We start from the raw sequence: 27,126 nt of genomic DNA on the forward strand, positions 1-27,126 counted from the left end.
ATAAGTATGCATATAAATAAATAAATGAAGACTTGATGAAGTCTGACCGGACGAAACGCATTGGGTGATACCTGACTTTACTACTCTTATTTAGTTAAGCAATTTTTAATAACTATTTCTTATCCTTGACACATATACTTAGCAGATTTTTTCTGACCCCTAGATAAGTTTTTTTAGGCAAACATAGGCTGTTATCTCCACACACACACACACACACACACACACACACACACACACACACACACACACACACACATATATGTGTGTGTGTGTATCAAGAGGTACCCTATGGCGCTAAGTGACTAAGCAGCAACTCAGATAGAACCTCCTGTTGGGCGAGGCTCAAAAAATGGTAATATGGGGTGTAGGTCTGAAGGCACTAATATATCATACTGTAAATCACATCAATATAATGTATAAAAACAGAATCAGCTCAGTTTCAGCATTTATTACATAAAAATTTAACAACAGCATGAAATCACAATAAGAATTTAAACAGATCTTATCTGCTAGACATTCAATTGGTATAGTGATTCTCTGCCGGTGAGAGTCCAGGTGGGACTTGAAGCTTGTGACAATTCTCCATTGACAGCATATAGCATAGATGGATACAGTACTTGAACAAAACCCAACGCGTTTCGTCCCTATCTGGGACTTCCTCAGGGTTATAGTTTCTAAATGATAGAATACAGTTACTAGATGATAGTTAAGTCTACCTATCCAAAAATTTGTGTCAAGTATGACTATACATACCAAATGCCAGATGTTTTAAGATTATTCTGAAGTAGTATAGCTCTCACTGTGTGCATCGATAAAAAATAGGTATACAACCTAATGAATAAAATAATATATTACAAATATATAATTGGTCTCTACAGTAGATTAGGAAATGGAAGATGAGCAAATATGGGAGGAGAGGATACGTACCAATTGATTAAACCAGAGTGGCTTAGTAGTGGGATTCCATACTTAAATGGAATCCTTTTTTAAAAACCAGAGTGCAATCAGGTAAATGACCTATATAGAAGAAGAGAATTTTAAGACTTCATAGATTAGTGCCATATGGGGAATATTCTGTAAAAGTGATACACTGGTTCTAGTGAACACAAAATAATTTTAATACATACCGGACTTCGGTATAAACAGATTCTAACCCTGACTCTATAAGGACGGAAAGTGGTCCAATTCGTATGAAGACCGCTCAGCTACTGATCAACCTAAAATAATTGATAGGCAATATTTACCATAATTAGAATTCCTATATTGATGTATCAATCAAAGTTTAATATAATATATAGAATTCTATTTGGGTTATTGTTTGAATTAACAGGAACAGCTGATAGAACCGCCATTACTTTAGAATGAAGATGTAAAACCTATACTAAAAATTGTTTGTTTGGGGTTTTTTTTATTAAAGAAAAATGACAAATGACATTTTGCATAAAATAACCCCATGAAATACAATAAATATTATGAGAGGCAATATAAACAGATATATACAAACAAATCCCAGTATCCATATATGGCGGTAAGGTAGCATCAGTAATACTGCGAATATTGCAAATTTGAAAAGTATTTTGGCCCCAAGCAAATTATCACGGAAGACCAGTAAACAAGAGAAAGGTACTCTCGGGATGACTAAAAAAGCAAACTGTTTACCATGCAAACATTGCATCTGTTGTAAATTCATGGACCGAGTAACATTTAGTCATAAGTTGGACTCGGGTAGACTATATACCCTGAAAGACCATGTTAACTGTAATTCAGAATATGTGGTCTATGTGGTAACATGTGGTTGTGGATTGTTTTATGTGGGTAAAACTAAAAGACAAATCAAACTATGCCTACAGGAACATATGCGAAATATTAAGAACAAAGTGAAATCCCACAGTTTACCCCGCCACTTCTCCGAGAAACATAATTCTGAGCTCCTTTTATCTAATTTCAAATTTACGGTCCTTGAACATATAAGAAATCCAGTGAGAGGCGGTAGTAGAGATCTACTTTTAGCAAAAAGGGAAAGTTTCTGGATATACACCCTTAACACTTTAGGTCCTTGTGGCCTAAATGAGGGAATCGATGTGGCCTCTTTTGTCTAAAATATAAATAATCACCATCATTGATATGTAGGCATATTATATAAAGGCTCCCTTAAGACATAACATTCTATCCAAACATCAAAGAACCTTGCCACTGTTCATGGAGACGTATGATGGGAAGCCATAAAAATGTATTCAGTGTGTTCTTTAGTTATAGATGTTATTGATAATTATGCACACCCAGACAAGCATGTTATCTTCATTTAAATCTAATCTATCATTACTTTTTTATTTTATTAAGCCTACTGAATTCATGTCTATTGGGTTTATAATCATTTGTACTATTAGAGAGTGAATTTCTCATGAGCTGACGTGTATGTGTCTTTTTTTATTGATTGATTTATCAACTAATTGCTGACATATGTTTATCATAATATTCATGCATTAAATACTGACTACTTCTGAGGCTGGATATACCTTTGACAAAGCCACATGATCTGTGACGAAACGCGTCAGGACCCCGCCTCTTTGCACACCTTGATCGTGTTACCCAGCAGGTAGCAAGCTGCTCATTGAGCCACAGATATCTCGGCTCCATACCGATGCCACATTCCGGCTCAATATACGGCTGTCAGCTGCTCCTTACAACACACCGTGGTGACTGTTTCTTACAAGGCAGAGAGCTGTCTGCAGAGCTCTCCGGCATCTCGGCTCCACGCACTGGTCTTTCACACGGCTGCAGGCATCCTTCTTCAATACGCGGCTACAACTGTACCCATCATCGCTGGTTGCCTGGTTACGATACACACACCTCCCTGCCGCGCAGACGGACACTTGGGCATTGCAGGACCGTATCACCGAGGACGCTCGGTACGGACCAGCCCTACAGCCCTAGAAGAGGTAATCTATCTCATGTGTAATCCATCATTCATCTGCCTGTGAAAACCTTCCACGGTATCCATTTTCAGTAATATACTGATTGGCTGCAATCCTTGAACTGTGGACTTTTTTAGTCATTTAACTATTGGACTTTGAGATTCTCCTCCCAATAAGCACACTAAACTTACAGCTTACCTAGTCCATGATCAAGGTTCTGTTACATGAAATTGTGCTTGAATGTTTTTACTGAATTATACATTTAGAATTAAAGTGTTATAATTAATGGTATTAATACAATAAATATAACTTTTTATTACACGTCAGCTCTTAACATTTTTTATCCTCTATTAATTATTGGCAATTGTTCTCCCACATTTGCGCAGCCATTCCAACTTTCTTCCTCAGAAGACACTATCTCCATCCAGGAGAGGGGAAACCTCCTCCAAGTAGTCTTCAAAGAGGTGACATGTCGTTGGGATTTCCTCAAGTAGGAATGGTGGCATCGCGTCTCAACAAGAAGCTTCAGCGTTCCAGGTCAAGGGACCCTCAAACAGGAACAGTGAATGCATTGTTGACACTGTGGGTGTTTTCCAGTCAGTATATGTATTCCCTACATTTTCTCTCGTTCCAAAAGTTCTGGGATCAAATTCGAGCGAGCCTCATGGTCCCAGACTGGCCAAGGAGAGCTTGGTATCCAGATCTCAGGAGTTACTCATAGGAGATCCCTGGATCTTTCCTTTGCGTGAGGATCTGTTGCGGCAGGGGCCGTGCGTATATTAGGACTTACCGCGGCTATGTTTGACGACATGGCAGTTGACCGCAAAATCCTAGTCCGTAAGGGTATTCCCACGGAATTAGTTCTCCACACTTATTCAGGCTAGAAAAGGAGTAACGTCTAAACATTACTACCACATTTGGAGAAAATAAGTTTAACTTTGTGTGAATCCAAGAAGACTCCTACGGCAGAGTTTTCAACTAGGACATTTTCTCCATTTTCTACAAGCAGGTGTGGATGCGGGCCTAAACTTGGGCTCAATTAAAATCGGCCTAAACGGGTTTCTTTTAGAATAAGTTGGACTCCCTTCCAGATTTTCAGACTGCCGTGAAGGGCGTGTTGCACATCCAACCTACATTTGTGCCCCAGTGGCACCATGGGATCTTCATGGGGTGTTGCAATTGCTTCAATCACATTGGTTTGAACCTTTAAGTAAGGAGGAATGAATTTCCTCACTTGGAAAGTGGTCGTCATACGCAAGGCGAGTGTCTGAGTTAGCGACCTGGTCACACAGGAGACCTTATTTGATCTTCTATGAAAATAGAGCAGAGTTGGAAACTCGTCAACAATTTCTACTGAAGGTAGTTTCTTCTTTCCACATATACCAACCTATGGTGGTGCCTGTGACTACCGACGCCTTCGCTGCATGTGGTCAGAGTTTTGAAAAATTTTGTGTCGCCAAGACGGCTCCGTTTAGGAACACAGGCTCTGTTTGTCCTGTTTGCTCCCAACAAGATTGGGTGTTCTGCTTCCAAGCAGACCGTTGTGCACTGGATCTGTGGTACGATTCAGCATGCTCATCTCACAGCAGGAGTGCCGTTACAGAAATAGGTGAAGGCCCATTCTACTAGAAAGGTGGGCTCGTCCGGGGTGGTTGACCGGGGAGTCTCGGCATTGCAACTTTGCGGAGCAGCCTTTTAGCAAACAATTTGGCTAAGTAATACAGTTTAATACCTTGGCCGAGGTTGACCTCATGTTGGATCATTCGGTACTGCAGAGTCGTCCGCACTCTCCCACCCATTCTAGAGCTTTGGTATAACCGCATGGTTCTTGATGTGACCCCAGCATCCTCTAGGACGTATGAGAAAATAGGATTTTAATACCTACCGGTAAATCCTTTTCTCTTAGTCTGTAGAGGATGCTGGGCGCCCATCCCAGTGCGTACTATAACTGCAATTGTTCATGCCGTTGGCTTGTATTCTGTAGAATGCCACATTCTGCGGCATGCTTGAGGTGTGAGTTGGTAAGATGCTCACCGTGGTTTAACAATAAATCCTTTCCTCGAAATGTCCGTCTCCCTGGGCACAGTTTCTATAACTGGAGTCTGGAGGAGGGGCATAGAGGGAGGAGCCAGTTAGTCTTAAAGTGCTCATGTCTCTTGCGGATCCCGTCTATACCCCATGGTTCTTGATGTGACCCCAGCATCCTCTACGGACTAAGAGAAAAGGATTTACCGGTAGGTATTAAAATCCTATTTTTTCATGCTATTGTTTTATAGCCATGTTGGCTTATTGAATTTAATTTCTTCAGTAAAAAAATGTAAAAAAAATTGTGTGTTTATTTAAAGGTTATGCATTCTAGAAAAATGTGTACAGTAAACTTTTACATTGCATATTTACATTTGTGGACCAAGGGCACAAACATTGAATATTCTTATTTGCAAATTTGTTTGCTTTCACAACAGTTAACTGTGCCTAGAAAATTAACTAAGTTAAAAAAAAAAAAAACTTGGGTTACTAGGGGCAACATGCCATAGTATTCGAAATGGTCACATGTTACAAAACAATAATAACAGTGTGTTAATATCATTAAGCGTAGGCTGCATTATGTGGCTCATGTTGTTCGGTATGTCTAAAGGAAGATTACAATCTAGAAAATATGGCATGTTTGCATTAAGCATATGTAGTTTGCAAGTTGCTTTAGTCACACTTGATCAAGGAGAATATTTGTTAAAAAAAATTATAAACATATGCTTTTAACAGCAAAGTTAAAAAATTAAACAAAAAAAAAAAAAAGTACAATATTTGTCAGTGTGTCAGATTTTGACATGGTAAATGGTAAATTGGTATGTGTTAAAAATAATACTGGTAAGAGTCCTTTGTAACTGCAGTGTTTGCCAATTGTTTGCTCAGCAGGTGACTTAAGGCCCATACACACTTGACAATAAAATGAGCGACGTCGTTCATTTCAGCCCTCATCAACGACGTCGCTCATTATATCGTCAAGTGTGTATGCATCCGACGACCACCGATGCGCGGCCCCGCGGGACGTTAACGACCCTGGCTTATCTGTGGAGCATGTATGCTCAATTTCCACTATGGTCGTTACCAACCAGAGACGTCGTTGAATGTGTATGGTGTGAACGACCAACGACCAAGCCACTGTTCACCAGCCCTGTTCCCAGCTCATTATTTTAATAAACTGTTCAGCTTGGATGCTTCAACGATGAATGGTCTTTGGTCTTTGGTCTTTGGTCGTTAGTCTTTGGTCTTTGATCGTTGGTAGTGTGTATGCTCATGTCGTTTGCTCAGCTGTTCAAGGGAAGTTCAAGGGAAGTCGTTAACGACGTGTGCATCGTCAAGTGTGTATGGGCCTTTAGATTGCCAATTAACAGCTAAATATGCCCTAACACACTTGTTGCAGAAGTTAGCAAAGTCTGAGTAGCTGCAGACTTACTCCTAGGCTGCGTTCACCTAGCGAACATTTCTTGTGTACTTATAACCATCAGCTACGCATTTCTGCACAAAACATGCCTACTGCCATTTGCATACTCCCACATAAGCCGCCCACTTACACGCCCATTTCGTTAGATAGCGAAGCCAAGCCTCTGCACCGCCTCCGTCACACCTCATTTTCGTTAGAGTTGTGCGTTCTGAAAATCCATTTGTATTTTTGCACAGGCATCATAACACGGGCTCTGTGCACGTGCATTGTAGCTTTTGCGCATGGCAAGTTTGCAACTTTTTGCCGATTGCGATGCGATGACCTGCTGCGAACTCGCAATGAGGGCTACTGACCCTTAAATTTCATATCAGCGCCTTACTGATAACACAACAAAACACATGGATGTGATTCGGCAGCATGTCGTGATGCGTCCATCGTTAGCTGGTCGAACACAGCGGCGCCTGTACAGTGCATAATTAAGAAAGTGATATCCCGGACGAGCCCCCATCTGTTCAAGTCAAATTACTTTCTAACAAATATTTAAAATGCCAGCTCTATTATATACTGTGGACGCCTGCGCATCTTGTTACCATGTGCTTTGAATGTGCGCTATACATCGCAAAACACTACATCCCATAAGAGAAAACAATACACCCACACATTATCTGAGTTCCAAAGCTCATTGATGTATATATTTGTTATTTAAAGGATATGTATTCAATATATCACAATGCACAGTATGTATATATATATATATATAGTTACAATTTACACAGTAAGCAGTTATTACAAAGTAATTCAAATACAGACACGGCCAGCAATACAATTACCATACTTTGCTCAAATGCAATCTCCGCTCCATATCTCTCTCTCTCTCTCTCTCTCTCTCAGTAAAATCATGCAGCCACTGGACAGATAGCATCTCGACCATCATCTGGGACAAACAGGGCAGCCGGCTCTGTGTGTGTCCAGCTATACACTGAGTCTGTTGGGGGCATGCACAGATCTCTTGTTATTGGTCTAGGGGAGGGAACTTTCTCATTCATGATGAGTCATTGGTCAGTTCATATGCAAGCCTTGAAGACATCAAAAGGGCTGGCCTCTGGTTTCCTGTCCACATGCTTTAAATGGAATGTCCTTTGTTGTCAGTTGAATTGTGGCTTCATATTCATACATTCATTAATTCAATCATATCTACTCATGGCAATGTGCTACAACCTAATCACAGGCACCAAATTGACACACACGTTAATCTGGTTACTTTGACACCAAGCACGACATATCCATCTTGCTCCGCTCAAATAATACACATACATGACGTTACTCCATTATATAATTTGAAACCTTATGATGTCTGGTGCTTGATATGTTTAGATGTATGTGCTGTATGAAATATGTGTTGAATCTATCTTTGTGGCATGTCTGTGTAAATGCGTATGTTACCATATATCGCTGTGCTCGCTGCGCGTATTTGCAAGCATAACGACTCATAATGTGTGGAGTCTGTATGTTCTCTCTATGTAATATTTTTGACTTCGACACCTCACACCCACCGGATTACTGCTTATGTGACCCTGATCAATATGATCCCACATATGATATATTTTTCCAGTCCCATCTTCAAGATATGTGTATGTGTGTGTATGTGTATGTATGTGTATATATATATATATATATATATATATATATATATATATATATATATGTATATGTATATTCCTGCTATTACAATTAGTTATGAAATATATATATGATATATACAGGTTGAGTATCCCTTATCCAAAATGCTTGGGACCAGATGTATTTTGGATATCGGATTTTTCCGTATTTTGGAATAATTGCATACCATAATGAGATATCATGGTGATGGGACCTAAATCTAAGCACAGAATGCATTTATGTTACATATACACCTTATACACACAGCCTGAAGGCAATTTTAGCCAATATTTTTATAACTTTGTGCATTAAACAAAGTGTGTCTACATTCACACAATTTATTTATGTTTCATATACACCTTATACACACAGCCTAAAGGTCATTTAATACAATATTTTTTATAACTTTGTGTAGTAAACAAAGTTTGTGTACATTGAGTCCTCAAAAAACAAAAGTTTCACTATCTCACTCTCACTCAAAAAAGTCCGTATTTCGGAATATTCCGTATTTCTGAATATTTGGATATGGGATACTCAACCTGTATATATATTACCATGAGTTAGATGTTTTTAAACTATGTGTATGAGAATATAAATGTTATACATTTATATATCATACATCAAATGTCTGGTCTGTAAATGTCTTTTTTGTGGTTTTGCAAGTTGTTAAACAAGTAAGGGTCTGGCTTGTGTTCGTGTAGGATATATTGTTCTTTTGTTTGTTCTGGCTCCCAGTGCAACAATGACGAAGGGGGTAAACAACGGTATTTACAAATTCCCCTCAGCTCAGGGTCTATTTTCCATGATCACAAAGCTTTGCGTAAACAAGACAGTGTGATACATTCAAGACAATGTTTGTGATTTGAGTTCCTGGCAGTATCGCCTTTGAATGTGTATAAGAGTGATTTGCTTATTTTGTGTGCTCACAGTAACTTGCCGTTGAAGGGTGTACAGACTTCTTATTCGAGAACATTGCTCAAATAAGCTGATTTAATTTGTCGTACATCGGCATTTGATTATTTTGGACTAGCAGTAACAGGCTCAGTGACACTTACTATCCTTTCTGCGCATGTGCCATTGAGTCCCCAGCCCCGTGAAACTCCCGTCAATCAAGGGAGTGAGGTGGGACAAATATGACGCGATGGCGGGTGATAGGCCGTCCCGCACGAGCAGAGGATATGATTGGCCGCCGCGTTATTCCAGTGGGCTTAAAAAGCGGACCCGGAAGGCAATTGGCTTGCCTCTGACGAAGCTAAATAGCGAAACGCCGCGTTAGCTTGTTGTAGCATATGTGAAAATAATGTACTCCATGTTTGCTTTAAGTTTTGTTTCAATCATGTCATAATACTCTAATATCAATCATATGTGAATGCACCTAGACCCACAGTTTAGATATTTCTGGTGCATGGCTGCCCCGCAGTGGTAGAAATAGATAGTGTTGAAGATGTACTGTAAGAATTATATATGCATTTTCCAGAATTCCTAACACTCTGAGTATGGAAATGGTGAAATTACATATGTCACTATATCTCAGGATCTTTTAATCCTATATCAAGATAAGGGATTTTGCATAATACACTCCTTTGAAATAAGGAAACTTCATCTATAAGGAGTATGTATACAGTCACTACATTCCAACACTTCTCTCCCTTAGTGTATTAGTTTAACCTGAGATTTGGGAGCTACCTATTATTCCCCATCGCAGTGGTACAAAGATAGATATAATACCCCTTTGAATGGGAGAAATTTCTATTTACATCACTACTTACATGAGATAGGAGGGATTTTTGGAGCCCTATAGGTGGATTGATTCATAATTAATACATCTAAACGATCATTTGCGTATGTATTTGGATATATTCACAAAAGGCTCGGCAGTGGGCGCTAGCACCTATTAATGTATTTTACACATAAAATTGATATGTTTAGCCAACTAGTCTAACTGTGAGGTTTAGAGCTCTAGGTGCATGACACTTTTTGAGGACATTGGGAATTCTACCCATTAGGGCATATCTTAAGACGTAAAGTTATATGAAAAATGAACCCATAAGGTCCCACAGACTTAATAGTGATTGATATATATTTATTGGAGATCATACTGTACCCAAGATCGGATACTACATCACGATATATTAATACACTGGGCACAGATTCTTTGCTCTCCTATTTCCTGAATTTCTTCAGAAAAAATATTTCATGGAGTCTTTTCACATATAGCGATTTTTTAATACACATTTTCATTCTCTTTGACACTTCTACACTTTCTCTTTTAAATTAATTTTTCGCTTTTTACGCATATCCTTTACTTAGAACACTAATAAAAGTTATATTTTAGCTACTATGTAATTTTTTGTGCACCACATTTTGGACATTTTCCTCTTCTTCTTGAATCATGTGATTATAGTATTTGTGTCCGTGGTAGCACCCCCCATTCCTTGTGATAACTTTAGAGTGAAACTAAATTAATATATTTTTCTGGGGGCCTTTTGCTTAAACAATACTTATCTGTACTTTAGCCTGTGCGCCCTTATCTCTAGCTATGTGTAAATTATGCACTCTATGGATAAAATATTGAATATGGCTTTGTGGCTTTTCTATGCAAATGCATATGTTACCGTATTTACTCATACCATGTGCTAATACGCAGAGCTTCACGAGCCAATGTACGCAACATCCAGGTATGCGCACGCACGGTGGGTATGCAACTGCACAGAGGCCACTCTGTGTGGTGTTTGCACGTGATGAATGTGGGTATAATATTTTCAACTTCGACAAATCCTAGTATCTAATCCCAAGCTTTCAAGTTTATTTAGCAGTCTGCAATGTGGAACAGTGTCAAAAGCCTTACTAAAGTTTATATCCATGGCTTCACCTTTATACATCACTTTAGTCACATAATCAAAAAAGTCAATGAGATTTGTTTGACATGATCTCCTCCCAGTGGATCCATGCTGTTTGGGACCCTGTAAATTGCTGTGATCCTGTAAATTTGAGATACTGTAATCTACATCTTTTTCTTTTAAGAGTGTTTCCATCAATTTCCCTACTATTGATGTAAGACTCACTGGTCTGTAGTTGTTTGCCTCTTCCACTTTTGGGTGTCATTCCGAGTTGATCGCTCGCTAGCTAGTTTTAGCAGCCATGTAAACACTATGCCGCCGCGGCCCACTGGGGAGTGTATTTTAGCTTAGCAGAAGTGCAAACGCATGTGCAGTCGAGCTCTGCAAAAACAGTTTGTGCAGTTTCGGAGTAGCTCTGAACCTACTCAGCGCTGCGATCACTTCAGCCTATTCGTGTCTGGATTTGACGTCATACACCTGCCCAGCGAACGCCCAGCCACACCTGCGCTTTTTCAGACACAACTGCGTTTTTGCAAACACTCCCTGAAAACTGTCAGTTGACACCCTGAAACACCCCCTTCCTGTCAATCTTCTTGCGGCCATCAGTGCGAATGAAAACTTAGCTAGAACCTGTGCACAACCACAACGGGCTTTGTACCCGTACGTCACGCGTGCGCATTGCAGTGCATACGCATGCAGAGAAATGCCAATTTTTAGCCTGATTGCTGCGCTGGGCTTCCCCCAACATGTCTGTGTGACTGATCGTAGATGTGGTAATCTAGCACTTCTATAATCAGGTCTGAATTAGGCCCATAGTCGCCTCAGTCATACTGATGTCTCCAAGGGCTGCAGCACCTCCAATTGCCCCTCTGCTGAATCTGCTTTGTGGAGCCAAGCCCTGCTGCTTTATAATGGGGCTGGCTGTCCCTCGTTCCATCCCTCCTTGAGCTTGGCCTCGAACATGGTGAAACAGGCCTATCTGAACCCCTGCTGGATCAGTGGCTCCTCTTTTCATGGCTGACGGTGGCCTCATGTATGGGGAATTTCCTCACTCTGGGGACGCTTTGTCCTTATCACCTATATACTCGATCACCAGTGACAAGCCTGTGGACATCGTTTCCTGCCCTACAGCTGCGGAATCATCTGTCTGGTCAACCTCCCATTGTGGTCCTCCGTTGCCTGGCGGAGTCATTGGTGTCTCTCACCTGTTTGTCTCTTCTACCCCCCTGATCACTCTCTCATACTCTTGTGTTTGCCCTCTTGCCCCAGTCTTTGTCCTGCTTTTTCCATTACTCAGTAATACCCTGCCTTTTCCACCTTTTTCTTTGCTGACTCCTGATAACTGTATCACCCTTGGGGACAGAGTGCCAAAGCTCGGATTTGCTTAACATCAGCCCATCTGGGTTTACAGGGCCCTTTGCTGTTGTGGATATCTGCTGATGCTGCCCCTCCTTTCCTCACCACATGGACATCTACTCTTTTTCCCCAAGGACTGCAAACCTTCTGCTCCATAGAACGGTCACCTATTTGTATCTTTGAAAAGGCTTGTATAACCTTGATTTTGTCTATTTTCCTACGTTCTTATCAAACCATCTCATATTTGTTTACATGTACCTGCTGAGTTTTCTATTGTATAATACTCCTTATAAGCTAGTGTGCATACTGTAATTGCAGTTTTGTTATTATCTAGTGTTCTGTTATTTGCATTTCTATTGTGTTTGTTCTCTAGTGTCATACGTGTCATGCTATGTTTTGCAATATGTCTGAGGCTCCACAATGAGACTCTCATTGTGGAGCCTCAGACATATTGCAAAACATAGCATGACACGTATGACACTAGAGAACAAACACAATAGAAATGCAAATAACAGAACACTAGATAATAACAAAACTGCAATTACAGTATGCACACTAGCTTATAAGGAGTATTATACAATAGAAAACTCAGCAGGTACATGTAAACAAATATGAGATGGTTTGATAAGAACGTAGGAAAATAGACAAAATCAAGGTTATACAAGCCTTTTCAAAGATACAAATAGGTGACCGTTCTATGGAGCAGAAGGTTTGCATGCCTCTCAGAGAGGCATGCGCTCCGCTATCCCCTGTCCCTTCCAGTTTGACAGCAGTAACAGTCATGTCATCAGTATCCTACACTGAAGTTTTTGTAACCCAGTTGGCCCTAAAGTTTGCACAGATTTTGACACCTTATATTGATGCCAAATTTAACAGCACACTATCACTTTTCGACCGTAACCCGATACACTTCAAAGTCCACTTCCCTGATTCAGGATGTAACCTGGCACATTTAATAATCCAAGCTCCCTGTCCAGTTACCAGGAAACATGGAGACTGGTGATGCTCCTCACATTAGCCTTGGTGCCATGTCTGCTGTTTCTATGCCGATGCGTATCTCTGGGGCTGTTTTGTTTTTTTCTTCTGTTCCCAACATCTTATCATTGTCTTTAAGAAATTTACAGTTAGGCTGCAAATCCTGATTGTCGTGTCTATAGCATTCAAGATCTGTATATGGGGATAGCAGCTTCCCTGCAGTACACTACCTATGATTCACCACATTGGAAGGTATATAGCGTATATCAATTCCAGTTGATAGGTCCTTACACAGAGGATACCTTATATTTTTTTTAGTGGCCTCCTAGGTGCTATTACGTACTGTAAGCGGTCACTTGATATCTAATTGTCTGCTTTCAGCAATATGTTATATGTCTAAATGATTTTCTGATTTTGTAGGATCATGTTCCAATCTTTGGTTCAAACTTTTTATTGTTATTACAAAGTTCCAAAGAGTGTAGCCAGTAAAATATATAATGTCATTAACATCAGATAAGTAATAAAAAAAAAAAATGGAATTGACATCAAGTCGTATTACAAAGGGCGATGTTCAATTGTTATATTGCACCCGATATTCCATCTAAAGTGAAGGGAGGTCGCATGGCAACATTCAATTGATCTCTTTTATCACACTGATCGCATAGAGGTCGGGTTTAGCCGCATCAAGCAGATAAACCTAATCAAACTAATGGGCTTGATGCAAAAGTCCTGTTTCTGCGCTCAAACAGTTTACTTTTTGCTCATTTCAGCTCACCACCCCCATGGGGTGCGAGCTGAAATGCTGGTGCCATCAGCCATCGTGCCCGAATGGAGCAACAATTGAATTGCTCAATTTGATGCCAAAATAATTGAATATCGCTTAAATAAGTAACAAGCTTAAGCTGACAGTAAATCAAATACCGGGACAAACAAAATTATCTGCAAAATGATTAATGCGGTAACAACTAACAGTATAAAGTATTACCATTAAGGCTAGGCTATCTAGCAGTTAGGATAACAGGGCATATAATTCACTTCGACGTAAAGTAAAAAAAAAAAAAGTAAAAAAAATATATACATAAGAGGGAGAGGAGGAAAGCAACGGAAGGGAGAAGTGAGGAAAGATACATTGGGGGAGGGGTTACTGAATAAAAGAAAAATGCACATGTCACACCATTCCTCACTTTTTACAGATAGGAGATACACATACAGGCTCTCGGTTCAGATTTTATAGATAGTGTATGGACAGTCAGGAGGTAAATTGGGGTGTGTAATCCATATCTATGGTGATATAAGATTCAATCATAATACAGTAGACAGAAAAAGGCAACTACAGTAGTCAAAATAACATTGAAAAGATTAAGTGTGTGGCCATTGACATAAGATACCAGAAATTTGTCTGAGTAGATGCCAATCTGTTGATTCAAAAATTTTAAGTATGTGACCTTGTTTAGGAGTATCCAATGATTCAATGAATAGGCCCCATTTTGTATAACATTTACCTACGGCTGTATTCAAATCTATAAGAGTGGATCTTCTATCAAAGAACACTAACTGAATTAATTTAAGCCATTAATTGAGTGGGCTGAATGCTTTATCCAATGACAGAAAATTCATTTATTTGCAGTTGTGAAAGTAATAATTAAAAGGAAATCAATTGTTCCTGTTCGGTACCAAGATTCCAGTTTTTAAAATTAGTAAACAAGCAGGCTAAAGAATCAGAAGATTCATTGAACTTACAAATGTTATTCAAAAACTGTGTAACCTTATTCCGATATCTCTTACTTTTCCGGCAATCCCAGGGCCATGTAATAATTGAGCATTGGCTGCCTGGCAATTCCCACAAGCACCAGACTCTGAGGAGACCATATGTTTACATTGAGGCAGGGAAAAGTAGGCCCTAAATAGAATTCAGAAACGTGCTTCCTGTAAATAAGCAGATTGGAGTCAAAATGTAGAAACAGTTCCGTAGAAGAGGACAATGTGGGGATATCTGTCTGGCAAGCTGAAAAAGCTTTGCCCCAGTGTATTTCATGGGAAAAGTTGACTATACTTCACTACCGTATTTTTCGGACCATAAGACGCACCTGACCATAAGTTTTTAGAGTAGCAAAACTGGAAAAAAAATATTCTGAACCAAATAGTGTAATAAAATATTTAATATTTAATAAACTATAACAGAATAGCCCTGCCTCCCTAGTTTTCACCGACCTCTAAGAGATATTTCCAGTTCTGTGTGATTTCTCAGACTCCTACAAGGATTCTGTACAGTGCAGCCTTCTGTCAGAGCCAGCAGACACACACACACACACACACACACACACACACACACACACACACACACACATCAGAGCCAGCATACACATAGACACACACACACACACACACACACACACACACATCAGAGCCAGCATACACATACACACACACACACACACATAGACAGTACCAGTGGTTCCCCGCGTCCAGGCTTTCAGCTAACGCTGCCCACTGTGCACTCCTGAGGAGGGAGGAGGTGGGGGGGAGCGGCGGAGTCACATGATGGCCACTCTGCTGCTGGGCTCTGAGATGCGGGCGCTCTGCTGATGACGTCGCAGCAGCAGCATCCAGGACCCGCCGCTACCCGCCGGCGCTACCCGCTACCTGCAACCTCCATCTGTGTTGGCTCTTATTCGCTCCATAAGATGCACATACTTTTTCCCCCACATTTTTGGGGAGAAAAAGTGCGTCTTATGGTCCGAAAAATACGGTATATACTAAGTTATGATGAGGAATACCATATGTTTTTTGAAGCTCAGAAAAAGACTTAATATTACCTTCTGGGTCGAATACCTTGGACGTGGTATTAAGGCCCTTAATGCATCTAATTTAAATAGACTGAATTAGATAATGAAGGAGAGAATGCCGGATTGCCCCACAAAGTGACAAAGCAGGAGGAAAAACGATCTATCCTATGCAGTTTGTTTAATGTAATCCAAGACTGGAACGTATCCTTAGAAAGAATGTGAGATTGTAAGAAGTGTGGGATATCTACAGGTTTAGAATGTAATATTGCAGCAAGGGAATAGGAATAAAACAAAGCAGTATCCAAATGAATTTCAGTGTATGTACTCCGCCCCAAGATCCAATCACTAATTTACCTAACAAATATGGATAATGAATAAGCAGTCAAATCTGGGATTCCCAGACCCCCCTTATTCCTTGTTGATAGTTTAGACATGGCTATTCTTGACCTTTTCCCCACCAAAGAAATTTGGAAAATGAGCAAGAGAGAAGTTTTAAGTCAGATTTTTGTATACACCTATTGGAAGCATTTGGAGAAGATAAAATATTTTTGGGAAATTATGCTTTTAATAACTGCTGATCTATCAATTAACAATAATGGGAGAGATTCCCAATTGGTGAGCATTGACATGATTTTATTGGAGAGAGGGGTATAGTTAGCAGCGTACCGTTTAGAAAGAGAAAAAGTTATTTGAACTCCTAGATATTTAATCTGAGCTTATTGGAATTTAAATGTTTGCAATATAGGCATAAAGCGGAGAGAGCAAAGGTGATAAGCAAGGGGTCAAATTTCAGATTTAGTTAAATTCATTTTATATCTGGAGAAAGTCCTAAAGGAATGAATGAGTTGCATAATAGCAGGGACCAATCTAATAGGGTCAGTCACAAACAATAACATGTCATTAGCAATCAGCACAACTTTCAGGGTTATATGGCCAATGGTAATGCGCCAAAATTAGGGGAACGCATGTAGCGCTATTGCTAGAGTTTTATTGCTAAAAGCTCTTGCTTCCCTTCTAAATGAAAAATGGACAAGAGAGGCATCCATTACAAGAGACTTAAGAAGAAGAGTTAGAGTAAAGGCTCTGCAATAAACTAATAAAGGATGGAAAAAAAAAAAATTTAAGCATGGAATAAAATAAATGAGGCCATATGATAAGGTCAAAAGGCTTCTCAGCGTTGAAGGACAATAGAAGGCTAGTAGGTGGAAAATCCATTGTATGCAGAAACTGTGATGCTGATAAGAACCATCTAACATCCAACACAGAGCGACAGCACCAAATAACACATTTGTTTGGAATTAATCTTCATTGGTATTATGACTCTTTCCACCATAACTTTGGGTAACAATTTGTAATTTGTATCCAACAGAAAAATAGACCTGTAAGAACTACTGTAAGTAATGCTTGGTCTGATACAAGCCCGTCAACGTCATCTACTAAAACCGATGCCCAAGGGCATAGACATCTTAAGTAAGGGCATGTAAAATCAAAGTAAAAGTAAAAGTCGGATTAGTAAAAGGCAGATTAGTGCAATAATATAAATAACCAACAAAATTGTTGTCTATGTAATATAAACAGTCACCAATGCCCCCAATGATTAATGTATTTTTTTTTAAATCAAACAAATTAAATCAAATTACTAATCAATCTATCCTTCCACTACATACATACTCTGCCTCCCTTGGGCCACTGTTCTAGTTAATTAATTAATTCAAAAATTAGTATTGTATATTTGTCAAAAACATACATATTTACAACACAGTACATACTGTGTGTAAAGCTGGCAGAGGCAACCTGAGGCACTCCAACCGTTGTTGACAAACAACTTCCAGCAGGGCCAGCAAACACCTTGAATCCCGGAAGTTATAGTTCAGATGGAGAGCCACAGTCTGCTTTATTTGATGTAGAACAGTAAATCTTGGTCCCATTATAACCAACAACCACCCAGAGCACAAAGTATACATCTGTTTACTATTAGCACTCCCACAAACAAGATCACCACCTTTCTATTAGATGTATGTAGCAATGCTTAATGCTTAATATTATTGATATGCACAGGGTGGCATGCAGGTACATTATATGATGCATGTTTTTATATATATATATATATATATATATATATATATATAGATGTATTTATTTAATTATATGAAAGAATAGTTTATTGTAGTTTAAGGGTTAATACATGTGATATATACATAGCATGTATAAACATGTATTGGTGGCGCTAGCAGGGTTAAATGTTCCCTACACACACTGTATGTTATGAGGGAAACAGGGGAAGCTTCTGGCGTGTTCTGTAGCCACAGAGTAGGGGCTCATGCGGGCGAAGCGGGAAAACAGGGGCCACGAGAGGCTGGAGGGATTATGACAGGAGTGCAACAATTAACATTAATCCCAGACAATAGACATAGAAGAGTCAATTATATTGCGGCTGAAGTTAATTACAATGCCTTATTAGTCCAGCAATAGATAGAAAAGTACCTCCTCAAGCTCCACTACAAGAAATTAGGAGGAGCTGGATTGTGCTAAAGGAGTCAAGTGTATATATATATATATATATATATATATATATATATATATACATACACACACTGCTCAAATAACACATTCTAGATCAGAATGAATGAAATATTCTTATTAAATACTTTGTTCTTTACATAGTTGAATGTGCTGACAACAAAATCACACAAAAATTATCAATGGAAATCAAATTTATTAACCCATGGAGGTCTGGATTTGGAGTCACACTCAAAATTAAAGTGGAAAAACACACTACAGGCTGATCCAACTTTGATGTAATGTCCTTAAAACAAGTCAAAATGAGGCTCAGTAGTGTGTGTGACCTCCACATGCCTGTATGACCTCCCTACAATACCTGGGCATGTTCCTGATGAGGTGGCGGATGGTCTCCCGAGGGATCTCCTCCCAGACCTGGACTAAAGCATCCGCCAACTCCTGGACAGTCTGTGGTGCAACGTGGCGTTGGTGGATGGAGCGAGACATGATGTCCCAGATGTGCTCAATTGGATTCAGGTTTGGGGAACGGGCGGGCCAGTCCATAGCATCAATGCCTTTGTCTTGCAGGAACTGCTTACACACTCCTGCCACATGAGGTCTGGCATTGTCTTGCATTAGGAGGAACCCAAGGCCAACCGCACCAGCATATGGTCTCACAAGCGGTCTGAGGATCTCATCTCGGTACCTAATGGCAGTCAGGCTACCTCTGGTGAGCACATGGAGGGCTGTACGAACCCCCCAAAGAAATGCCACACCATTACTGACCCACTGCCAAACCGGTCATGCTGGAGGATGCTGCAGGCAGCAGAACGTTCTCCTTGGCGTCTCCAAACTCTGTCATGTCTGTCACATGTGCTCAGTGAGAACCTGCTTTCATCTGTGAAGAGCACAGGGCGCCAGTGGCGAATTTGCCAATCTTGGTGTTCTCTGGCAAATGGCAAACGTCCTACACGGTGTTGGGCTGTAAGCACAACCCACACCTGTGGACGTCGGGCCCTCATACCACCCTCATGGAGTCTGTTTCTGATCATTTGAGTAGACACATGCACATTTGTGGCTTGCTGGAGGTCATTTTGCAGGGCTCTGGTATTGCTCCTCCTGTTCCTCCTTGCATAAAGGCGGAGGTAGTGGTCCTGCTGCTGGGTTGTTGCCCTCCTACCTCTCCTCCACGTCTCCTGCTGTACTGGCCTGTCTCCTGGTAGCGCCTCCATGCTCTGGACACTACGCTGACAGACACAGCAAACCTTCTTGCCACAGCTCGCACTGATGTGCCATCCTGGATGAGCTGCACTACCTGAGCCACTTGTGTGGGTTGTAGACTCCGTCTCATGCTACCACTAGAGTGAAAGCACCTCTAGCTTTCAAAGGTGACCAAAACATCAGCCAGAAAGCATAGGAGCTGAGAAGTGGTCTGTGGTCACCACCTGCAGAACAACTCCTTTATTGGGGGTGTCTTGCTAATTGCCTATAATTTCCACCTGTCGTCTATTCCATTTGCACAACAGCATGTGAAATTGAGTGTCAATCAGTGTTGCTTCCTAAGTGGACAGTTTGATTTCACAGAAGTGTGATTGACTTGGAGTTGCATTGTGTTGTTTAAGTGTTCCCTTTATTTTTTTGAGCAGTGTGTGTGTGTGTATGTATGTATATATATATATATATATATATATATATATATATATATACACATATATCTACTACTGTGCCAAGGGACTACAGTGACGCTGCATATTTTCAGGCAATTTTATTAATGGTTTGTGTCACACAGCATCCATCTAACATTGGTACAGGAGAAACAGTAATTTTATACATTCTGAGGACAACATCCTAAAGGATAGTAATTGACTTGCATATGAGGAAACTTATGCTTAGGAAATAGTTGGAGCAGTGGTTGAAGTATCAAGGGTTCCGGTATGAATGGTCGACCATGTTATGGTCGACAGTCATTAGGTCGACCACTATTGGTCGACATTGACATGGTCGACATGGACACATGGTCGACACACGAAAGGTCGACACATGAAAAGGTCGACATGAGTTTTTTTACTTTTTTTTGGTGTCGTTTTTTGCGTAAAGTGACTGGGAACCCCAATTAGTGCACTGCGTCCCCTCGTATGGCTCGCTTCGCTCGCCATTCTTCGGGCATGGTGCCTTCGCTTCGCTCGGCACAGATTACCGTTCCAATCATAGTCCACGTGGATCGGAAAGTATGGAAAAGTTCCCCAAAAGTAAAAAAAGTAAAAAAACTCATGTCGACCTTTTCATGTGTCGACCTTCATGTGTCGACTATTTTCACGTGGCGACCATGTGTCCACGTCGACCATGTCAATGTCGACCAACAGTGGTCGACCTAATGACTGTCGACCATAACATGGTCGACCATGTGAACGGATACCAGTATCAAGCGCAGCTATACTACAGTGACGGCGGAGAAGAGCAGGGTATATTGATAGAGAGGAGGTACTGTAGCCTAAATTTATGCTTTACCAGCATAGAACAGCTTGCTACTCAGTCATTTGGATATGTCAGCTATATATGTTAATTGAGAAGGGACTGATTGTTAAAAGATATAAAGAAAAACTGTTCAGTTACAAGTCAAATATTTAGGTAAATTGAGACTGTAAATGCATTTCGTGTAATGCTAAGACATTGTTAAGGAGACATCTTAAACCTAAACCCTGCAGGACACAGAGCGGAATCATTTATTGTGGAATACAGAATTTCTAAGAGAACACCGCTATTGAATGTTTTATACACATATATATATATATATATATATATATATATATATATATATATATATATATATATATATATATATATAGGATTGTGTTATCCGGCACTCTGGATGAGGAATGCGATAATTGTGCCCGGGTGCCCTCCTCTGCTGCATATAGACAAAGAAATCCTTCCCTCAGACCGGTGTGGTACTTGGTGGAAGAAAAACAGGCGGCACTCCAAGGTCTTTCAAAATGAACTTTGTATTGAAAAAGTTACAGCATGGTGCAAAAGCTTTTGCACCATGCTGTAACTTTTTCAATACAAAGTTCATTTTGAAAGACCTTGGAGTGCCGCCTGTTTTTCTTCCACCAAGTACCACACCGGTCTGAGGGAAGGATTTCTTTGTCTATATATATATATATATATATATATATATAGGATTCCTAAGGAGCTTCATGTAGAAGTATACTGCTACAATTACATATCTATTGATAAAAGGAAACAAATCTCCTAGTGTTTGCTACACATGCGCCAGAGGGATACTTTTTACTCATCAGCAAAAAAAAAAAAAAAAAAGGAAACCTTTGTAGCATTATATCAGCCTGTGACTGCTGCTCTAAATATTCTATACTGAGCCAGGCGAAGCAATTACTAATTAAAAGGAGAATTGAATTTCATCACTTAGGAATGATATTAGATATTCTGTACCAAATGACAGAGGCGTCACTCACCTCTGTGACACCCGGTACGGCAGCGAGGATAAAGGGGCGGAGTTTCACTGGAATGGGCGTGGCTTAAACAGAGGGGCGGGGCTTCACGGCGGAACCCGTTTTTAGACCATTGCAGGCACACAAAGGGGCGGGGCTTTGTGGAGGGGCGGGGCTTCGCGTCCCGACGCCCGTGTTTTTTTTTTTCACTGGGGGGTGTGGGAGGTGAGGGCTGACTCTCGGGAGGTGCTGTCCCTGCAGTGCTGGCTGCTACACAGTTACAGGCAGAGCCGGCCATAGGCATAGGCAAACTAGGCAATTGCCTAGGGCATTTGATATGCCTAGGGGCATCATCAGCTTCTGCTGATTAAAATGATATGCGGCATGCCTATATTCTGTGTGTAGCATTTCATATGCAGATACAGCCACAGTCTCACACAGTATATAGGCATGCTGCATAGCATTTTAATCAGCAGAAGCTGCTTGTGCATCCTAGCCACATAAAATGCATTTTCATTAAAAAAGGTGTGCCCGATGTTAGCATTGAGGCAATATTTATGAGGACACATCTGTATCCAAGCAGAGGCAGAGGTCACAGTGTTAGTGGCAGTGTGAGTGCTGTGTGCATGTGAGTGGGTTGGTTGTGCAGTAGTGTTTTGAATATGTGTAAGGAGCATTATGTGTGTCATGTAAAACTGCATTAATAATGTGCAACATATGTGTAAGGGGCACTGTGTGTGTCATTATGTGTATATGGGCATTAATAATGTGAGGCATATGTGTAACAGGGTACTACTGTAGGTGTGTCATTATGTGTATAGGGGCACTAATAATGTGCAGCAAATGTGTAGGGGGCACTACAGATGGCTCCACATTTATCTTGACCTTTAATAGGATTAACTGAGACTGTCCAGTCAGGCTTAATCCCCTGCTGTAATAATTTAATCCCCTGCTGTATTGTTCTCTGTATTGTATTGCAATTGAGAACAATAGATGAAGGGTTTATGCTAATAAATCATGTTGTGCCTAGGCGCAGAAAACTAGTCAAGATATCCGTGGACCCATCTGTATGTGTGTCATTATGTGTGTAACGGCATTAATAATGTGCGGCATATGTGTAAGGGACATTATGTGTAAAAGGGCATTAATAAAGGTTGTCATAATGTGTAAGGCGCATTATGTTTATAAGGACATTAATAAGGTGTCTCATGTGTAAGGGGCATTACTTGGTAGAATGTGTGTAAATGCATTACTAATGTGTGGCATTATGTGTATAAGGTGCTTTGCTAGGTGGCGTTGCATATAGAAAAGGCACTACTGTGCCGTCTGATGTGAATAAAGAGCAATAGGGTGTGGTGTAATGTGAATAAGGAGCAATTCAGTGTGATGTAATGTGAATAAGGGGCTCTACTGTGAGGAGTAACGTTTATAAGGTAAAGTGATACTACTGTGGGATGTAATATGAATTATGGACACTCGCATGATCATATGTGAATAAAGTTGCAGTACTGTGTGGAGTAATTGGAATTGGGGTTATTGTGTCACCATGCCCCTTGCCAGCAAAAACACCCCTTTTTGTGCGCCATATGTGCAAACTGTTCCTATTTATAATATAGGGGGTACAAGGTCAGAGGCGGAACCAGCGGTGGTGCTAGGGGGCACCAGCCAAAATCTTGCCTAGGGCATCATACTGGTTAGGGACGGCTCTGGTTACAGGAGCCGAGTGCTGCACATAATATAACAGTGCAGCACTCGGCTTCTGTCACTCTGCAGGAGCCGGCATTTTGGTGTCACCCCTCGGCGGGTGACACCCGGGAGCCGGCCGCACCCCCCTTGTGACGCCACTGCCAAATGTGGTTATTTTTTTAACCTTATGGGCCTTTTTACTGCACTATTACAGTAAGAGTACCCAGGTCACTCTAATATTCTAACACCTAAGGGTGCAATTTAGAAAAGGTTTTTTTTGTATTGCATGCAAGTACTGTGTATAGGCCTAATTTAAAAGGATTAGCAGGGAATTCAAAGTGAATGTGTAATGTAATTGATGAAGTGCTAATGTGTACTTAATCCATTGGATACTAAGCATTAAATCGTTATACTTACCATACAGTATGTGTCTGGTCATTCCGGGGGTGGGAGTAAATCTGTAGATCCTGGAAGAAAGAGACAGGTACTGTATATTAGGTAGTAAGTGTAAGTTACAAAGAAATCCTATATCAAATATACATGTCAGGCTTACTCAAACAAGCCTTGGTGGTCATTCCGAGTTGTTCGCTCTGTAAATTTTTTTGCATCGCAGCGATTTTCCGCTTAGTGCGCATGCGCAATGTCCGCACTGCGACTGCACCAAGTAAATTTGCTATGCAGTTAGGTATTTTACTCACGGTTTTTTCTTCGTTCTGGTGGTCGTAATGTGATTGACAGGAAGTGGGTGTTTCTGGGCGGAAACTGGCCGTTTTATGGGCGTGTGGGAAAAAACGCTACAGTTTCTGGGAAAAACGCGGGAGTGGCTGGAGAAACGGAGGAGTGTCTGTACGAACGCTGGGTGTGTTTGTGACGTCAAACCAGGAACGACAAGCACTGAACTGATCGCACTGGCAGAGTAAGTCTCGAGCTACTCAGAAACTGCACAGAGATGTCTCTTTTCGCAATATTGCGAATCTTTCGTTCGCAATTTTAAGAAGCTAAGATTCACTCCCAGTAGGCGGCGGCTTAGCGTGTGTAAAGCTGCTAAAAGCAGCTTGCGAGCGAACAACTCGGAATGAGGACCCATATTCGTAATTAAACACTACACATACTGTAGCTTGAGTGGAGGCACAATTATTGGATAATCAACCCTCAGTATAATACATAGGCAGCCCTTGTTCTTGGTATTGAGTGGAGGGTTACATGTACAAAAAATATATAGCATAGCTGTCACTCATTTACACTAGGAGCAGTCATTTATAGTCTACTCCCTATGGTTATCAATATTTATGAGGATGTGGCACAAAATGACTGCACATACTATGTGTTAGAGACAGGTGCTCATATTTTAGATTGTTAGTTGAACCTGGTTCACATAGGATTAGATACAAATTGGCTTTAGTGAGCCTGCTCCGATATACGCCCAAAACATCTCTGTCACGATCCTGACTAAAATCATATCATTAGGTGACTTACCTCTGCCATCTGTCCTGTAACCTGCATGTTTTCTGCTGGCTGGGATAAACAGCTCACCAGTATCATGAGTTCTCTGTGTGCTGAGCTCACTCTCTGCTAACGAGTGCAGCTGTAGTGATTAATCTTCTGTGTGAATTCAGAACTCAGTAATAGGCCCTACACACTGGCCGATTTTTTTAAAGATATGAACGATCTCATTCATATCTTTCAGTGTGGAGGCTCTAGCGATGAACGATGCACGTCCCCGCGCTCGTTCATCGCTGGTCCTCCGTCGGCTGTGCATGCAGGCCAATATGGACGATCTCGTCCATATTTGCCTGCACTTCAATGCAGCCGGGTAACGGGGGGAGTGAAGAAACTTCACTCCCCCCGTCACTGCCCCCCCCCCCCGCCGCCGGGTCGCTCATCGGCCGTATCCGCCGTCGGGCAGCTCGGCGGCGGATCGGCATGTCTGTAGGGCCCCTAACTCTCTGCATGGTGCGCCTGCATTGCAATCATTGAGGATTCTCATGCAGTTCTATACTTCTGTGCCAGTATCCACAAGTCCAGTGGTTACCAGATATACCTTCCTGTGTTCTCAGGACCCGTGGCCATTGTTGCCTGTCTATGCACACACCACGCCGGAGTTCCCTCCAAAACCATCTATGGACATCACCATGACAGTTCCTGGTCAGCTGACCTTCCGGGGTCCAATCAGGATTCACTTCTGCATCATGTAAGCCGCTCATCCACTCAGCTGTAAGCACCGGGTATAAGTTCCAGGTCTCAAGCACTAGCAAGCTGAATCTCGTGCTGGTAATAGACTCAGTGCAAGTTACCATCCCCCACACTGCCTAACTCCCTGGATGATTTAAAGAGCCATCGCCACCACTATATCCCGGCAGCTCCAGATTCACTGGAAGTCCTCCAGTGATCCAGAGGGACTATCCTATGTCCCTAGTGGCATTTGCAATTGTCATCTCATGCATTTCCTGACTCCCTGGATGATTTAAAGGGACATCACTGCCACTACATCCTGGCATCTCCAGACTTATTTGAAGTCCTCCAGTAAACCAGAGGGACAGCCCTATATCCCTAGTGGCCTTAGAGACTTTGCTGGTTCTTCAGCTTCCAGTACTCCGCTGTGCAAGGTAGCGCACCATAGTTTCCGGAAAACCTTCCACTGCTTTCTACAACATTGCAGTATCCATTGTGGAGAACCACCACATCACAGCTACTGGGAAACCAGCAGTGCCGACACTGCACTGCACAGCATATGGAATCCCCATTGCGCTACCACAGCTGCCCAGTGTTTGGAAACCTGTATTGCGGACATCCTCAGCTTCTGCTACAAACATTGCCGACGTCCTCGGTTCCGTCCACAAGTATTGCTGACGTCCTCAGCTTCTGCTACAAACATTGCCAACGTCCTCGGCTCCATCCACAAGTATTGCTGACATCCTCAGCTTCTGCTACAAGCTTTGCCGATGTCTTCAGCTTTGTGTTTAAGTTTCGCTGACATACTCGGCTTCATCTTCAAGTACTGCTGTTGCCCTCAGCCTTGTCGACAGCCATCACACTGGTTCCAGCCAGTAATCTGTGACTTTCCTGCATTGCCGATCCTCCCAGCATTCCGTCAACTCACCAGTTCTCACGTAACTCTCCATTAGGTGACAACCCAGATACCCATTGCACTGGTGGCTTCCACCAGCAGTGTTTCAGTACACATAGCTGGTTCCCTTCCTCATAGAGTACACTTCCTGACTGCCACGTCTGGACGAGCGCATCGTTCACTAAGCCAGCCCGATTCTGCTCACTGTGCTCAAGACCAAACCCAGTGTCCAGTACCAGTCCGGGTTCACAATAACCTCAGCCCTAACAATCTCTGTGCAATGGTTCAAACAAGTCAAACGGGTGCTATCCAGTATGCCGGCTGTTGGGATCCCGGCGCTCAGTATACCGGCGCTGGAATCCCGACACCCAGAATACCAACAACTATTCTCCTTCTTAAGGGTCCACAACCCCCCTGGAGGGAGAATTAAATAGCTAATTTGTGCTTGCCCA

The 27,126-nt window shown here is 41.4% G+C and overlaps 1 protein-coding gene and 1 long non-coding RNA gene across 3 annotated transcripts in view; one reads left to right on the top strand and one right to left on the bottom strand.

The window, feature by feature from the left end:
• LOC135046821 (phospholipid-transporting ATPase IK-like) overlaps window positions 1–27,126 on the top strand; it is a 1,701,102-nt gene that overhangs the window by 110,164 nt on the left and 1,563,812 nt on the right. The gene's annotated exons all lie outside the window — the stretch shown is intronic.
• LOC134938787 (uncharacterized) lies at window positions 448–25,864 on the bottom strand. Of its 2 annotated transcripts, none has more exons than XR_010181338.1 (6): window positions 25,763–25,864; window positions 24,025–24,074; window positions 1,128–1,217; window positions 928–1,017; window positions 754–831; window positions 448–674 (listed from the first exon to the last, which is right to left on the bottom strand). It is a non-coding gene; the product is annotated as an uncharacterized LOC134938787 (long non-coding RNA). The 2 variants fall into 2 exon arrangements; XR_010181294.1 differs by lacking the exon at window positions 25,763–25,864 and adding an exon at window positions 25,084–25,208.

Source organism: Pseudophryne corroboree, chromosome 1 (genome assembly GCF_028390025.1).
Source record: "Pseudophryne corroboree isolate aPseCor3 chromosome 1, aPseCor3.hap2, whole genome shotgun sequence".
Lineage (NCBI taxonomy): Eukaryota > Metazoa > Chordata > Amphibia > Anura > Myobatrachidae > Pseudophryne > Pseudophryne corroboree.